General features: G+C 50.0%; 1 long non-coding RNA gene across 1 annotated transcript; it reads right to left on the bottom strand.

The window, feature by feature from the left end:
• Window positions 1-745: 745 nt before the first annotated feature.
• Window positions 746-14,860, bottom strand: LOC148056267 (uncharacterized). Its single transcript, XR_015703615.1, has 3 exons — window positions 14,819-14,860; window positions 3,621-3,694; window positions 746-1,485 (listed from the first exon to the last, which is right to left on the bottom strand). It is a non-coding gene; the product is annotated as an uncharacterized LOC148056267 (long non-coding RNA).
• Between the last annotated feature and the right edge of the window lie 633 nt (window positions 14,861-15,493).

Raw genomic sequence — 15,493 nt, 5'->3', positions numbered from 1 at the left:
CAGAAATAATATTTGATTGTTAATTTTATTGGTTAATACTTTTTTAAAATATTAATTTCTATTTTCAGAGACAGTGTTTTGTAGCTACCAGATACGGCAGAGTAAAGTCCGATCGGGTTCAGAGACCATTTTAATAGCAGCATCTACATGACTTCTCTGAGTATAAATCAACTGGAGTTTTACAAGAACACATCAAACTGGGCTGGGGAATACTTCCGAGTGCACCCAGTCGGTAGTGAGGGCGGACACGTCTGGCCACTCTTGTCCCACGGTCCCTCGGGAGCAGAGGGGGCTGCCGTCGGGCGGGGGAGCGGCAGCGCGTGGCCCCCCGCCATCTGTCTGCAGGCTCTGGGCCCCCCAATGGGGAACGTTTTGTTGCCTGTCCTGCATCTACAACCCTATTTTCGTAATCAAGATTGTAACCAACTTCTTTCTGAACTTGAAATGTGGCAGAAAATGGAAAGGGTGGGAAAAATTCCTGATGAATGAAAACTTCTTCCTATAGAAGGATGTTTTAATTTGTCATACTAATACAAGAATAAGTTGGTTCGGTAAAGAAAAGAGTACAAATTATCAGCCCTTCAAAGCTTTCCCATTTAACCACTTTATTGCAATACAACTGCCCATAACATTTGCTTTTAAAGCCCATGATGCTGAGTGTAGTTATTACATTGCATACATAAAAGATGTTTACAATTTTTTATATATATGTAAAATGTTGATCCCCTGGGCCACATTGATTTGTGCTGGCTTCACGGCTGGGTTGGTGCAGGAATTTCCCAAAGAGATGTGATTAGGCTGCAGGGAACTTTCATTCTTTTTTCCTTTTTTAATCTCCTGCTTACCAATTCAAAGGGCCTATCTCGTATTCCATTTACGTCAAAATTTCCAGGCGGTGTGGGGGTATTCTGAGCTTGGGAGCACACGGCACACACAGGCTCACACGCTTCATTTTAAAAATGCATTCTGGCTGTAGATAAAGTTGGGTTGATTTATTAGTTCTTGGTCTTTTCTATAGTCGAAAACAGAATTGGGACAAACGCATTAATTAACACCCTGCCGCAGCGGCGGAGAGGCGGGCGGGCTGGGAACCGGGGCTCTGCGGTGCAGGGGCAGGCGCAGGCTGCGGGGGGAAAGGTACTGCCAGGGGGGCAGAGCCGTGAGCTGGATGCTGCCGTTTTGTCCCCTCTTAGCAGTGACCTTCACTGCTCTTTGGGATTCTCTTTCTTCTCTTGTCCTCAAAAGTTGCTCTGGGAACTGCCCAGGCTTCTCCCTTTGCCTTGACCAGGGACACAAGCAACATCTCCAGCTGATTCCCGTGGCGAGTCTCAGCGGTGCCGTGGCACGGGTCCGGCTGCACCGCGATGACCGGCAGACACCTCCCAGCACAAACACCTCTGCAAGCACGGTCCTGCAAAGACAGTCACCGATGGCTTGTCCCTGTGCCGTGGGGTACTGTAAGCAGTGGGCTGGAAAGCTCTGAGCCTGCAGGGAATTTTGTAAGAAGTTTCCATTTTTTGTAAAGCAGAGACATAGGCAACTGAGAGGACAAATAATTTCCCGGTAATTTGTTTTATTAATGAAGAGCGCATTGTAATTAAGATGGTATTCATTTTAAAGAAATCAGCTGTTCTCCAACAGAGAAGGAAAAAAGTATTTTATAGTTTCAATCTTCAAACTTTGACAAGCTAATCTTTAGAGTAAAATAATAATGGGGGAAAGCGTTAGAGATTTCTCATAAAAACTCATGGAAAAATGAAAAAACTCCAAGGAAGTGGAAAGTATCCAGAGTTTAAATGGTGGGTCCGGAGAGGGATCCGGAGAGGGCTGGCGGGGAGAGGAAGGCAAGCCGCGGGACTCCTGCGCCCAGCCCCTTGGGGCGCGTGCCCGGCACTCGGCTCCTCCCGGGGTGCCGCGCAGCGGGCAGTATGGCAGTGAGCTCTTCGGGGGACTGCAGCAGACGTGGGTATACAAGACGGCAAATTTACAGTTTATTTACATTTTCACCGTGCCTCATTCTAGAGCTGATTTGGGAGAAAATAAAAGGCCACATATTTAGATATTCCCTGCATTTAAGAAAAAAATGAATAGGGCAGCAACATTTGCACAGTTTTTCCTTTCTGGAAGAAGAGCAGAGGGGTTTTATCTGTATATTATACATTTTTAAAAGACTCTAAGTGTAATCCAGGATATTAGGCACTATTCAGCTTTGCACAGGTACCTGGCAAAATGGTTTAAACATTTATTAAATATAGAATGATAAAATACCTTGAAGATCACATCCAATCAACACAGTTTCTGCTGTGGAAAATCATGTCTCATTAATCTGTTAGAATACTTTGAACCTACCAATATATAAATGGATAAAAGAGAATATCTTGACATATTTTTAGACTTTCAAAAGGCTTTTAATGAGGTCTTCCCACAGGATTTCTTAGGAAACAAGATAAAAATGGGGGTAAGAGATACAGTAGCATTATGAATCAATAAGATGGACTAAGAGGAAGGAAACAAAAGTGGTAGATAGTCTTTTGTTAATCAATGTAAAGGGTCACTAGCAGTGTGCTACATGGTTACCCACTCAATCTAATGGCATTAATATATTAATTACTGACCTGGAAAAGGAAACAGTTGTGTAGATTAGTTAAATCCAAAAAAGATGAAAGAAATTCAGAGAAATTTGGCCAGGGCAGAAGAATGAATGACGTGATAGCTGGTGAAGTTTGATGTTGGTAAGTATGAATGCTCTAAAAACCAGAACTTCCCCGGCATACAACTGGTTGATTTGGAAAGCTGGTCATTGCTGAGACCTTGAACAACACGCGTTCAAAGCCAAACGGCAAACAAGACGTCAGGGGCTCAGAGGAACAGGAATGAGAAGAGCACAGAAAATATTAAAATGCTGGTTTTGAATCTCTGGTACCCCTCCTCCCTGGACACGGCGCGCAGTGCCGGTGTGCAGTGTGTCTCAAAAAGGTACCCCGGAGTCGGACTGAGCTCAGAAAGCAAAGAGGGAGACGACCCGGGGTCTTGGGACTTGGTCTGAAGAGTGTGAAACGATTGCAGGTGTTCCCAGGACAGGCTAAACGGGAGCTGCCCTCCCTCCCTTCCCCGGCACAGGAACGAGGGGAACTGATGGGATTTCAAAGACGGAAATTCAAAATATAAGGAATGAGATTCTCACACAATGTGGAGTGGTCCTCCTTGCCAGACAAGACCATGAGAGGCCCAAGCTAAATATTGGTGGCCGAGAGAAAGCTGTGGTGAGGGGAATCCCTGTGTATCTGACCGTCAGAAATCAGGTCTGTCTTATCTAAGAAGGGATTGCTTTGGGTAAGGGGGGGCTGTTGCAGTGATGCTTGAACCCTATGGCTCCAAGTATGCAAAACCATACACTAACAGTACAAACACCAGCATGGGCAATTTATCCATACATTTTAGGATCTATAAAGCTTAGTGCTGCGTGTTCAGTTTCCTAGATATTTTCTCTTATTGCTGTTCTGGAAATCCATTCCAATTAGATACCAATAATTTGGGCTTCCAATCCAAGCAGCCCGGTGCAGTGCAGAGAGGTGACACTGAGTGGTCCCTGCAGGTGCAGCCTTATAAGCATGGCTTACCTCCACAGGCATTTTATAATAATCATACTCCTCAGGAAGCTCTAGTATCAGTGCCTTCAAATTAGATCTCAGCACTAAAAAAAAAAAAAAAAAAAAAAGAAAAAAGTAAAAACAGGAAAATCAATGGGCTCTCAGTACCAACCCCAGTTTCCCCTTGCTTGCACAGTTGCCTGCCCTGCCCTTTCCTGGTGCCCTGCACTGGCTGGTGCCTGGGCAGGCTCCGGTCCCCTGGGGCAGGGCTGGCTGCAGGGCTGCAGGGCTGCAGGGCTGCAGGGCTGCGGGGCTGCGGGCAGTGCCCAGGGACTCAGCAGCCTTTTAGAGGCGCCTATGGAAAAAAAAGCTGCAGCCGTTCTGGCAGCGAGGGCCGAGCTTTCACTCGCCTGCGTTTCACTCCTCTCTTCTAAACCACCCCGTTTGCAGAGGGGGCACCAGCCCCGCTGCCCTTCACCATTCCCGTGCAACAGCTGTGGGTTCCACGGACAGACCGAACGTGTCGTGGGGGACGGCAGCTTTTTGCCCTTCTGCAGCACAGCCGTGGCTGTTCGGAAAGCGCGTCCACAGCAGCAGGAACAGCTTGCCCGGTACCAAACCCAGCGTCCTGGAGGGGCCTCGCTGCAAACCACTGCTGCATTTGGGGAGCTCGGGCAGCTTAATTGTCTTGTTAAATATGAATGGGCTGGTGATTTCTTAAAACTGGAAGAGTGTGGAAAGCCATTGCGAGGAGGATAATACCAGTGATATTTAAAAATTAAAATCTGCTGTAGCCAATCATAGCAGCAGCAGCATTTGTCCTTTGGAGCCTGACTTTGATAGTCACTCATGGATGCTATAAACACAGAGGCTATGCTTGCAGCTAAGCAATAAAGTGACTGGTGCATTTCTTTTTACTTTATACACCGCTGTATTGATTTTGTAGTTTATTTTTTCTTGGAGGAGAAACTAAGGTATTGCGATTTCATTTAGGTACTGCATTATAATTTCCCCGATGATTTTGTCAAATGTTCCTGAAGGAGAACACCTTCTCACAGTGAGCAGGATTCAAAGACACAGAGCCGACTAATCCATACCTAATTGGATGAAATCGTTATGCACTTTCCCTCCTTTTGGAGGTTTTTTCAGAGTTCCTGGTTCCTTAGGGATCCTAAAAGCCACTGAAGAGGTTATTATAGTATGTCCTCGGGGATGTTTAATACCCTAGCCCTGTTCAGACATGCAAATAATCTAATTCAAAAGCTTCCTAATTAGCAAGCCAGCTACAGTTCTGGATAAGGGGGGGAGAGAGAGAGATCTAAAAGGACTGTGCTTTTTCCTTTTATAGGCTGCTATTGTGCAAAAGGCAGCATAATGGATAAAAAGTAATTGTTCTGATTTTAATTGCGATCCACTATTTATAGTTTTGTTCTGTCATCTGAATAATGAGGGGATTTTGTTCATACAGCTCGTACTAAACACGCTGCAACTTAGTTTACACAGAATGCAGCATGTGCCTGGCGTTTCCTCTTGGAAGCACAATCTTGCATAGCAGAGATGGTCCAAGTAAAAGATGTTAAGCTCGTTAATGAATTAGCCATTTAATTAACATAATTAGGGATAATTATTTTCTTTTAATCTATTGCCAATTTTAGGACAATTAAACCAAACAATGGTGAAGCAGATCACAGAGGGTCCTGTGCAATCCTAGTAAATGCTCTTGCCCTAAATAAAAGGTTATTAATTATTAGGGAGGCAAAGGTGGATGAACATGAGGGCAGGCTCCTGGCTCGCCTGCGTGGTCCCGATGCAGAGGCAGCCTGTGACCCCCGCCTCTGTCGAGAACCCTGAACACTGCAAAAAGCTTCTCCTCCCGGGATGCGTGGCCGTGGGACCGTGCCCAGCAGGGCACGCTGCCTTCCCGAGCGGGGGATGCTAGGAGGCTGCCCTGCCGCAGCACGCCTTAGTTCTGCTGCAAGCTCTGCATCCCAGCTGGTGCTGCACTGAACTGTGTCGCAAAGTCCAGATAAAGATTACATTTATAAAGACCTTGTCAGACAGCTGGTATAAAAGCACACGGGTACCTGTATTCTTTATGAATAAAATGTAGTGCTAACTAAATAGAAGGCTGACGGCGAGCCTCTATCTGTGTAGAGCAGAAACGTCCGTGATGCAGGAGTACAAAGGCTGCAGGATCCCGGGCTGGTGGCTCCCCGGGCAGCTGCAGCTCTGCCCCGGGAGGGTCCCTCCTGCACGGTGCGGGAGCAGGACCCCCGATCCTGCGCCTTTGACTGCTGCGGCGATAAACGCAGCCGCTGGCAGCGGGAGGAGGAGAGGCTCCAGGTGCGACGTGTCCTTGGGGGAGCGGGAGAGAAGGGGGTCTTCTGCAAGGAGACGGTGCTGAGCCCTGAGCAGCGCAAGGGGAGAGGGTGGCCCTGCTTTTACACTGCCCGGTGCCACCAGCCGGGTGTCCGGGCTGCTGCCCAGCGCCCCGTGCAGCGTGGGCTGCCACTGCCCTCCGCCTGCCTGGGCCCGCTGGGCTCCCCTGCTCTGCAGGCTGCGAGACCTCCCGAGCAAGGCCGGTGGAGGGCCTGGGTAATTGCTTCTGCCAAATATAAATATTTATTATGAGGCAACAAAGTATTTCTTTGGTGTTGGGCTTTTATTCTCCTAACAGAAACAAACCGAACCAAAACAAACCAGACACTCTGCTCTGCCAAAAAAAACTTGCTGGAAACAGTAATGTCTGAATAACTCTAATGACCAAAAATTTACATTTTTTTAATAGTGGACTTCATTAGGCAACTTACATGTAGGTCTAACTACAAGATCTGTCTATAAAGTGCCTCAAGTTCAGTGGCTTCCATTTTCCTCTAATGCTTTCTCAGGAGCATCCTAAGTGACCCCCCCCCCCAAAATTTAAAAAAGAAGTTTCAAAGTCTGAACCCACTCCACTGCCTGATAAACCTCAAGTGCCAGGGCTTCTTAAAGCCTTCCTCTAACCACAGTAGTCAGGGCGTGCAGTCAAAGGACCGAAAGGAGACCACGTGCCACAACAGCCACCCCAGCAGGAGAGGCTGCGGCACGGGAAAGGAGCAGGGGACCAGATCGACTGGCCTGGCTCCAGCTCCAGCAGGGAACTTCACCCGTGATCCGCTGCCGAGTCTCACGTCCCACGTTTTGGGTGCTGAACTCTGGCTCCCGCGCGCTGCAGGACCAGTCCTGCCCTTTCTGTCCCATCCCTCCCAAGCCCCTTTTCACCAGTGGCTCCCGACACGCGGCTCCGGGAGGGTGGGCAGCTGCGGCACCTACCTTCCCACCTCCATCTCTGGCTCGCACCCCATGCACCCTACGCTCCACCCGCCTGTTTGTAGGCGGCGACACCGAGAGGCAGTGATTTTTGGCCAAGTGCTGGGTTTTGCCAAGCCTGTCCCTCCAAGTGATGTGCACTCTGCTGCATGTGGCACTGCTACTCAGTTCATTATCCTATTAGATTCCCACACAGCACCTGCTCAATTGGAGCCTTGTGTGCTAGCAATTAATATGTTATGCCCTGATTAATTAGCAGGGTTAATTATGATTGCTGTTGCTTAAACCTATGTAGAGAGAGACGGCATCATGTTGCTGTGACTAGCAGCGCTGAGGATGCACCCCTGGGAATCGGGACCAGCGCGTGTTAGCAGCAGGCCGTCCCTGCGGGATGCGCTCGCTTGTTCCCGCAGTACTGTGAGCCCGGGCGTCGTGGCCATGCTTGTTCCGATTAGTGCTTCCTTAAAGGGTGGCACCTCCCAGCTCCTGGGTGAGGAAAACAAACCCAACCAGCCCATCCGCAGGCACTGAAGGGACCGGGGCCTCCTGTGCATTTGCCCACATTTTATCCTTTAACTTTAAAGTGAGTTATTTACAAGACAGGAGTGCGATCACCGAACTGGTACCAACCCCAACCTTGACAGATGCTCTGGGCTTTCGCAGTGTTCGGAAGCTTCTGGCCAGCTTTGACAGGCATGGGTGCCGGTGCCCGGCCTGGGAGCCACAGCTGGGTGCCGCCTCGCTCCGAGTGGAGGGAGCTGGCCAAGAGCAGCGCGGCCACGGGGCCGGGGCACTTGGGGGGGAATTTCTCAGCTCCACAGTCCCGAAAGCCGGGTGAGAACAGCAGGGTAGGCTCAAATCCTGCACACCACTGAGCATCACCGCTTTCCCGTTAAGCTTTTGATTTGTCTGTGTGTGAAATAGTGAGACTTGGGGCCTTTTTGGCAGTTGTGAGTGAGAGATGACCACCCTTCTCATTGACTTATCCTTTTGAAGCTATCATCACTCATTTCTCTTGGGAAGAGAATGTGAGGCACTGGTAAATAATACAGGATTGTGTATTTCTTTATCTCCCATAGTGTGTTGTCTCCTACATGCTGTTCTGTTCTAACAACATCCATCAAGACAAATGCATACCTGAGAACAGCCTCCCTCAAACCTCAGAAATCTTTTTCTGAGGTCACCAACTATACAGAAAAGACAAAGAAGAAACAAGAAGGAAATTGCACAAACAATTAAACATTTTTTTTCCAGAGACATAGAGGATTCCCCTTGTCTGCACAAGGCAAGCACCAAAATAGGAATGCCACATCTCAAACACAAGGCAATCTATTATTCTCAGAGCAGTAACATGATACATTATCAGCCACCTTATCCTACCAAAATGTATCATTACCTGCACTTTCTGCACTTTCCAGATCAATCCACTTTAAAAATGTAGTAATATAGAAGGGTATTAGGTACTAGAAAACTCATTATGAAAATGGCGCACTCAAATTCTTTAAAGGTGATATTTCATAAAATATACTATGCCTAGCTCTTGGCTCAATCATTCTTTTTAATAGCTCCATAGCAGCCAGAAAATAAAGTATTCATGAAGATTGAAGAAGATGATCCCATGAACTTCAATTTAATTGGTGCAAATTAAAACGATCCATCTTTTCACGCTGCCCGTCTATCTCCAATCATCAGTGCACCGCACGTCCAGCACCCTGATTACAATTATCTTTTAATAGGAAAACTTGTCACTTTTTGTGTGATTTACATAAGCTTGCACAAACTTACTGGTATCATTTAGGGTTGGAATGTATGATTTTTTTTTTCATTCAAGTCTCCTGATAGAGTTGGGGGGAGGGGGGCCCCAGAGGTGAGGTGAGCTCTTGGCAGGGGGCTCATTTACTGCACTTAAAGCCTGGACTTGTACAAGAAGAATGCCAGAGAGCAGCCTTCAATACATCTTCATTCACCAGACCTCCCCCCAAAGAAGTGCTAATGCAGCCAGATTTCATGGTGTCTTTGCAATGACCATTGCAATTACAATACAAAAACCTAGATGACATTTTGACTTTTAATTAGGAGGGAAATGATGCTGGTCCCTGCTGATGGCTCGCTCTCTCCCTCCAACCGCTCCTAGCACTCCCATCCTGAGAAGGTACCCTGCAGGGTTTAATAAGCCATCAAATCATAGTGGTGTGGGACGTATTCTCAAGAGTTCAAATAAAATTACCATAAATGTATGTTTACTGTGCCTGGCCTGGTGTCTGGGATCCGGCTGAGGGGCCTCCAGCCAGGAGCAGCAAAAAGGACCCACAGTATTAATTACTGTTACTATCATTATTACTGTTTTCTTCGTGATGGCCACAATCCAACAGCGAGGATGCTGCAGAGTGATTCATTGCCTGAAGCCATTTATGTATAATATGTTTCAATTTTGCTTCCTTATCTTTGAAAGGCAACCGTCCTTATCACAGATGGCTTCCATGCCTTAAGATGTTGTGAGATTTGGCTGTCTTCTCAGGCTGGGTTTTTCTATGCATTGAAATAATTAGCATTGTTTAGCTTTTGTCCGTGCGTTCCCTGATAGCATTAACCCTAAACGAGAGGTAGGCAACCCGCAGAACAGCAAATGCAACCTGTGCACTGTTCGTGATCTTACTGAACCTGCTCACACCTCTGCTGGAGCACATGGAGGGACAGCTTTTAATAAGCACTAATTTCCAGCTCCCTCTTCTCCGTAGCAATGGAGAGTGGCTGAAAACACCTTGCTGCACAGCACACCGAGGTCCCTGCAGAGGTTGTCAGCGTGCGAGTATTAAACTTTTTAGCACATCCACTGCAAAGCAATTTTGAGGACTCCTTTGCTGGTGGAGTTCAGATGAAACTCATGGCTGATCTCATTAAGCACTTGTCTCATTTTGGTGCATGAATATTAAACAGGAACGTGTGCGAGCAGGACGCTACAGAAAGGAATATTTTTCCTCTCAGCCCGGCGCTTGGTGCAGCTGCCAACACCGCAGGACTGATGTCCCGGGGGTCCGGTCCTGCCTCCTGTGGCGATGGGGCAAGGGGTCCCAGAGCTGCTGCCCTTCCTTCCGAAAGATGTTCACTGTCCCGAGCTACCGGCAGAGGAGGAGGGCAGAGAGCGTGAGGGCTGCAGTCCCGGGATGAAGGGATTTTGGGAGGGTGTGCCATGGCAGAAGACACCCCCCCCGTGCCTTCCCTGCACCACGCCACTGCTGCCGACGGTCAGGTCAGGGGCAGCTGGGTGACGGACGGCCATGGGGTGGTGGCAGGGGGGTGCAGCCCGGTTCCCCTTCTGCCCACACCCGGGCCACCCAGCTGCTCAGCCAGCGACTCCCCAGGGCCAGGCGCCCCTCCAGACGCTGGTCCCCAGGCAGCTCCCCGGAGCTCTCCCCATCAGTCTTTTGTCACAGCAAACAACACCGGTTGCTGTGACCCAAATAAACTCCAATCCACTTGATCTATCAGTGAAACGCGCGGCGCTGACCTGCCATAAATCCCCGGGGCGGCAGGAGAGGCGGCCCGCACCTACTCCCTCCTCGCCCTGGACTGCCGCCCACCTGCCGCGCTCCCCGGTAAGCAGGTAATCATGAGCTGCCACAGAAAGGTGACCCATTACCGTGATGGATTTGGTGTGAAAAACAAATGGACTGAGACCTGCGGATTGCTGTCCTTACTGCACCTTGGCCTTTTGTTCTGTCATATCAATATCCGCACGGGGCCTCATTACACGCCGCTCCTGCGCTGTGACGGGAGCGCGGGGTCAGTGCCGCGCACTGTGCTCGGCTGTGCTGGCAAACCTCACCCCAGGGGTGTGCCGCCCGCCCCTCCGCCGGGCACTGCCTGGGACCCCCCTCGGCCCCGCACCGCCAGGGTGGGGGTATGCGGAGGCTGCCGCAGTGCGCTCCCACCCCGCCATCCCCGCAGGCCTCTCCATGGCCTTCCCCTCCAGCACCGTTGCCTCTCCCCCATTCACACATGCAGGGTCAGCACGGACACTGCATCCACTGAGCAAATCTGGGGAGGTGATCCATTTTTATTCTGTTTTCTTTCCACCCTGGGGCCCCCGAGGGCGGGTGGCAGGCGGGGTGTGGGACGGTTTGCCTGGGAGCTCACCACGTCGCACACTGCACACAAAGCCGAGCTCTGCGCTATTTGCTCAACATGGAAGATGAGAAGTTAAAAAAAAAGGGAAATGTTTTACATCATATGCCAATCCAGTAATATAAACAATTCAATAATACGTCAGCAGTATATTTAAGTGCTGCTGAGCAGACTTGCTCTTTCCTCTCCCGGTGAGGCTCAGTCCTCTGGATGGCGAACGGGCTCAGTTTCACCAGCACCTGCCGAACGAGCTGCCGGAGCTGAACCATGCCCCGAACACGGCACAGCCCAACCGCCCCGGCCACGCTCGCAGCGGCGCTCCGGGAGCCTGCTGCAGCCAGAGGAGCCCGAAGCCTCGCCAGGGAGCGGGAGGTGCAGGGACGCATCCATCGCCGCAGCGGGGAGGAGAAGGAGGAGGAGGAGGAGGAGGGAGAGCCGGCGGAGCTGACCTTGAGGCTGTCTGAGACTGACCCTGAAGCAGCGAGATTCTCCATTCTGTTCACAGGCACTGTCATCTCTCACCTTGCAGAGAGCGCTCTCCTTGCCCATTTATCATCACAAATGTTTCTATTTAGGCTTATTTGTTTGTACAGTTAAGCCCTGTTACATTTACACCAAGAAGAAGGACAAATTGTGATTTTATCCAATGTTAGATCATATCACTTCTTGCTACAACATTCACAGCATTAATAAGGATAAAGGGAGACTTTGGAGAAATCCAATAATACAGCACATGTGATAACGGCCCAGCGAAAGTGCTCTGGGGAGGGAGTGCAATTCCACAACGGAGACTCTGCCGCGGATGCTCCCTTTGTGCGCACCTTGCACTGTCTCGCCAGGGAGGGATTTCTGAACCGGCTGAACGCGGCTATCACAACTCCAGCGACGAGGTCCCCTCATTAACGAGCATTAGTCTGCCCACTGAAACCCTTCCTTTCCTGAAAAATATCTTGCTTTTACACAAGCTCTGGATGCCTGTAAGGTTCCCAGCTCTTCCCACCAGCACTCACCAGGTACAGAAATGGGCTTTTTTAATAAAGACAAAAGTGGTGGCAGAAATGTGCCAAAACAATGGCAAGTTTGAGAAAACAGAGCACACGAAGATGGAGAGCAGAACCCAGAAAGAAGGCTGGAGTGCGAGGATGCAGATCCGTTGCTGAGCTCCTGAGAGCAGCTCTTAAGCAAGACCCCAGAAAGAGGTCACAGCCCTGAGCCCTGGAGGTCCCCAGGAGCCCCGCAGCACTCACCGCTACCAGGCAAAGCTGCGCCCGCTCCGCAGCTGTGTGTTGCTTGGCCTACTGTCGCCTCGGTCCCGATATGAAAAGGACCAGGAAGAACCCGTGTAGACATGTTAGCTTGTTCGCAGTAGGACCATCTTCGCTAGCCCCCTCGTGCTCCTAGCTGTCCATCTGCAAGCTGCTCCTGGCTCAGGAATACTCATTGCCCTACCACACTTGTGTCAGGAGCAGCACGTATTAGACACCAGACCCACATGCACATCAGCCCACACTCTAATAAATGCTTGATCTGATGGAAAAGTTTCCTTGGGGACTGGCACCTTTTTCCAGTGTAAAGCTCACAGTGGATGCAAATCTGTAAGAAAAAACAAATGTTCCCCAGTCCCATGCTGCAAGAAATACTTGCTCAGGCTGGTGGTTGGCTCGGGGAGCAGCCGGGGCCACGCTGCAGGCTTCCTCCTTCCTCCCCCTCGGCAAAACGCTTGCCAGCAGCAGCAGGCAGGGGGGCGGCAGCCCCAGGGTCCCTTCTGCGGGCGGCCGTGCCTGAGCAGGCTGCTCCGGCTGTGCCTGCAAGCTTTGGCCTGGGAGTTCCTGCCTCAAACCAATCATCATTTATGTTATCCTTACAGACGAGGGCACAGACCTTCAATCATTCTTCCTAGTTAGAGACAATCATCAGCCAGATTTGTCTTGTTTAGCTGAAATACATACGCAGTAACTACACAGCCCTGAAGATTGTCAGTGGATGTTTTGCTAATCCTGCACACCGAGCCCTCTCGGTCCCTGCGTGGGTTTTTAAAGGGCCAGTTTTGGCTCAAAGTCGGCTCTCCTCCATGCCAACACACTTTCTAAGAATACGGCTGCTGCTTCCAAGCAACTCTGGCCATTTCCAGGAGCAGAAGACTCTGCCAGCCCTCTGGCAGAGCATGGGCCAAGCAACCCTTGCTGGCATCACTTGCAAAACGCTCATTCTTTAATTAGGATTTCAAACTAGCACCCACGTTCCCTGCACAGGGCAAGGGATGCTCTGCAGATCACCCAGGGCCAGTGGCCACGGGGACACGTGGCACCCGACGTCCCGCCTGCAGCTGCCGGGGTGGGCTGGGTGACACCGAGCTGCTGGAGGGGCCCCGCTCCGTGGCAAGTCAGCGCTGGCTGCTCCGAACGCCCCTTGGCTGCAGCCAGGTCCTTACCACGGGCACTGGCTCTTCCAGTGCGTTCTCAGCCTGCTTTGCTCCTGGTCGCGGACAGGCTGGTCCAGAGCCAGACCTTTCGGGAATGTCCATGCCCGGGGCGGGCATGGGCGCGGTAAATACGGCCCTGTAGGGAGCAAGTACCCTCAGACAGCTACAAAGTCTCCTTCTCAATGCACATATATTTTCTATTTCTTTTATGATCAGCTAAAGATTTCTTTTGCAGCTGCCAAGGAACTATTTTCACAAATAAGTATGTAAATCCTCTGTAAATGTATGCTAATTACTTATTTTAATTACAATGTAAATAAGTAATTACTGAATAATTTTAAAGTATTTACATGGGGGGTTGTGTGATTTAAAAGCTAACTTGTTGGAAGTATAAAAACTATAAATTTTACAGTAATTATACCACAATTTATACACTGTGGCCAAATACAATTTCCATGTGCTTCGTAAGAGATAAATAAATACGTAATTCCCCAGTAACTACTGCATAATAACAAAACTATTGCATGTTTATTTTTCCCCTGTTAAGTGAAAAATGCCCATGCACTAAAACAAATTCAAGTCGAGATTCTTCACAAGGATAATGAACATTCATGCATCTGATCCTGAGGAAGTTCTTCACGAGAAGAAGAAAGGAGAATTCTGAAACAGGCTTCTGAAGAGAGGAATGTCGAGGAGGAGGAGAAAAGACACAGGAGAAGCCCAAGGAAAAGCCGGCTGCTGCGCCCTCGCCCCTTCCCGATTGCTCAGGGCCCACGGCGCCGGCGGCCCTGGCTCCGCCGGACGTTTCTGCCGGTCTGGGGGGTCTGTGCCGTGCCAAGGCTGCTGGGCGCGGGGCTCCGGGGACCCTCCCCAGCCCCGGCCCCTGCCTCGCTCGGCTGCTGCTTCCTGCAAACGCCGGCGCGGGAGCAGAGCTCGGCAGGAAATTGGCAATCAAAAGGTGAGTATATAAACAGTTAAATTATATTTCCTGTGGGGTATTTTTTATTAATTTCATTGCAATAATATGTTAAACACCAGCACTGTGAAAATTAGTGTTAATGAACATTAAATGTGTTGGACAATTTAAATGGTGTGTATATATCACCTCTCTTATTATTGGGATTGGCCCAGTGGTAATATCCTTTTATCGATCCTCTGCCTTTCTCCTTGTCTCTGTCCCTGTGGAAGTGGTCATGAAGGACACTGTAAGCACACGGCTATCAGAGACATAATCTTTTAGCACTTTAATAACACAGTGAGCAGCCATCACCTACCAGCCCTTAATAACTGTCTCCGTCAGCTCTTTAGAATTTGCAGATTACAGAGTCCTTCTAAATCTTCCCTGAAAAGGCCAGCGCATTAACGAGCCTACCTGGGCCCCGGCTGGCGTCCTCACGCTCCTCCCTCGCCCCGGGCAGGCTCTCCGCACGCCGCCTCCTCCCCAAAATAGCTGTTGCACAGCCTATTTAGAGTCAGGAAGGTACAGGGATCTATATATAGATTTTGTATTCCAGCGTGCGGTACTCTGCTTTGTGCCCATGCGTGCAGCTTGCCTCTAAGATCTGCTGTTAATTAGGTTTGCACCGTAATACAGATTTAGAAGAACAGGTGTGGGCGGGAGGTTAGCTACCGCGGGCTCATTAGGGCCGAAGACAGATTTCTCTGTAGCACACGTGCACGTGTGCGGGGCTGCTTTGGAGCTGCCCTGCTCGGCTCTGGCTGCCGCAGAGGTGAAGCGAGAGCCTGCGCGCACGCGCGCCTGCGCCGGGGGCCTCTCCTCCCATCTCATCCAGCAGCTTTGGGTGTAATCCGAATGCTCTCTCCAGAAAAGTGGCACGCCGTTGCTGCCACTTCAGCTACCACATCAAGAGCACTTTAGAAGTCTGCAACGCCGGAGCTAGGGCTGCCCGTTCCTCCCCGCGTCCTGCACATTGCCGTACGGTCACACCTGCGTGTTCGCGTAACCTGTGTTTTTGTGAAGCAATACAAAACCAGAGCCTCACTCGGTGCTCAGAGGACTCATTCTCAGTGGCTCTGTCCCTGGACA

The sequence above is a fragment of the Nipponia nippon genome, unplaced genomic scaffold (genome assembly GCF_047370975.1).
Source record: "Nipponia nippon isolate SJK-2023a ecotype South Korea unplaced genomic scaffold, ASM4737097v1 scaffold_16, whole genome shotgun sequence".
Lineage (NCBI taxonomy): Eukaryota > Metazoa > Chordata > Aves > Pelecaniformes > Threskiornithidae > Nipponia > Nipponia nippon.
Note: the sequence above shows the minus strand (reverse complement) of the source record. Positions and strands in the feature narration are given on the sequence as shown.